This window comes from Pseudopipra pipra, chromosome 5, assembly GCF_036250125.1.
Source record: "Pseudopipra pipra isolate bDixPip1 chromosome 5, bDixPip1.hap1, whole genome shotgun sequence".
Lineage (NCBI taxonomy): Eukaryota > Metazoa > Chordata > Aves > Passeriformes > Pipridae > Pseudopipra > Pseudopipra pipra.
Window position 1 is genome coordinate 8,631,015 of NC_087553.1, and position 2,344 is coordinate 8,633,358.

Below are 2,344 nucleotides of genomic sequence, written 5' to 3' on the forward strand. Positions count from 1 at the left end.
AGACTGAAAAATGTTAGAAGACTTTGGCTTTTTGTTCTGAGAACGTGTTTTTGTAGAGCATCAGATAGGAAGGCTACGGTATATGTTTTAAAATAAGGCTTTGTTTTTCTCCATTCCAGCTAGAAATTTTTTGAGAATCTGAGATTAAATGCCAAGGCCGTCAGGAAAGTAGTTTTGTGGTTGGGAGTGCCAAGGAGAGTCCTGTCTGGCAGCAGGAGCTGTATTTTCTAAAAGTCTTTTTCTGAAGGAGATTCAGGACAGCTGAATTCCTTTATTTTTTTCATCTCTGTAACTGACTGTTTGTGAGACCCAGAGCCATAAGCAAATAAAATGTTCAGTTCCATAAGTCAAAATCCCCAAAAGGCAGAAGGAGAGGGATAAAAATTTTTCAACTTGGTAGTAGTGTTTTTGGATTGCTTGCTGCTTTTGATTTAGGCTTGCTTCTGAACAAAACATAAATTTAAGACAACAAAGGAAAAGAAGATTGAAATAGTAAAAACTTTTCAATAATTTGAGATATTTTTTTCAGGGTTCAGTGAAAAGATCTAAATCTCTCCTTGTAAGGCATATTTTTCATCATGTTTCTTTAAAGCCTCCCTTCCACAATCAGCTAATTACAATTAAAAGTGATGGGAAGGGTCACTCTCAGCAGTTGCTAACTGCAGCTAATCCATTACAGAAGGGGAAGAAGTATCTCGTCCAGCTGATACAGGAAAGAGCTTTTAAAGAGTTAGATCATATTGCCCAGACAAGAACTTGGCTATGATGGTGCATTTAGCACCCCTGATCTTAATGGATGAGCTATGGAATGTTTACTAATCATGTGAGTAATTAGGAAATTGGTTCTATGTCTCATCAGAAGAAGTTAAAAAAAAAAGAAGAGGAAGGAAGATGTGGGTACCTGCCCATGTATGACTACATCAGTTGTATCCATTGCATATTTTCTCACTTTTTTGGGAGCGCCTGCTCAGGATCCTTTTCGTGGTCACAACTTTTCTGCTAACCAAGCTGCAGAATTATTATCTGCAGCACACTTGCAGGTGCTTACTTGAAAGTGGTTGGTAAACCCTAAGCAGAGATTTAATTGGACACTTGGATAGCACAGCCCTTCTGTACATCACCTGCAGTTATTACCTTGATTACAACTGTACTGACACACCACTTCCAACAAGAGTCTTTTCCTGGATGCAGTGGGGGTTTCTGGGTGCTGCTAGTCTTCCATGAAGGAGGGTCTGACCAGTGTTTGGGAGCTTTGTAGTGTTTGGGAGCGAGAAACTGATGTTGGAGCTGTGTATGCATCTCTCCTTGAAGGTTGATCCCAGGAGCAGCCTCCCATAGGGATCTGGCTGGGTTGAGCCATGTGGTCCTTGCTGCATTGAAGGCTCCCACATGCCCTGAGAAAGCCTCACGCCCAAAACACATTGCACAAAGACAGCCCCTACCCAAAGTATCTGGATTTGCAGTGAAGCAGAAGGGGCTGCAGATGGTAGCCTACCAGAAAAAGGTGGCAGGGGAAGCAGAAAGAAACAACAAGCACCTCTACTGTTGGAGCCCCTGCACTAACTATGGTGCACCTAAGCTCCCACTGTTTGTCTGCCTTCAGGCTTCTCACACTTGCTGCTGAATACAGGCACCAGATTTTTTCACTTTCCATGGGTTTCTCCCAGGCTGCTTATGTTCAACTGTGTTTGGGGTTTCTTTGAAGGATGGAAAAGCATTGCTGTTTACTGGGAAGGGCTGAGAGAGGATCTCGTCATCCTCGCTGCTTGAAATATCATGAGGTCCCTTTCCATAGCCAGGGTTTCTTTTTATTAACTCATAGACAGCATTACATTGTAAAAATAAGACCTGATGCAGCCTGAAATCAGGGATCACTGAAGTTAAAGCTGTGCATGCTGACATGCTGCTTCTCTCTGCATAGTTTTGGTTACACAGCCTGACAGCATTTCCATTTTGCCTCTGCCCCCCAGGTAATCAATAAGCTCTCTACCACCTTGAATAATTGCAATGAATTTTTCAGACCCTCAGAAAGGGAGGTGGGGGGGATTTCTCCTCTGCTGTGTGCCGTGGTGCAGCTGCACAGGGGCTGGGTCAGCAAAAACTGATGCTTTACCAACTCCACCCCGTGTGCAGCCCATCGGGATTTTAGCCAAAATTTAGCCATTGTGGCTTAAACACCAATCACAGCCCTGGCATTTTTTTCTTCTTTGCTTTCCTCAGATGGGGCTAAAAACAGGAAGCTGTTTCATTTTGAGTGTCCCAGTTATGCTGATAGGTTAATTGCAGGCATTTGTAGGAGAATGAGGGAGCAAGCACCCATCTGTAGGCACTACTGCCTTTCTAG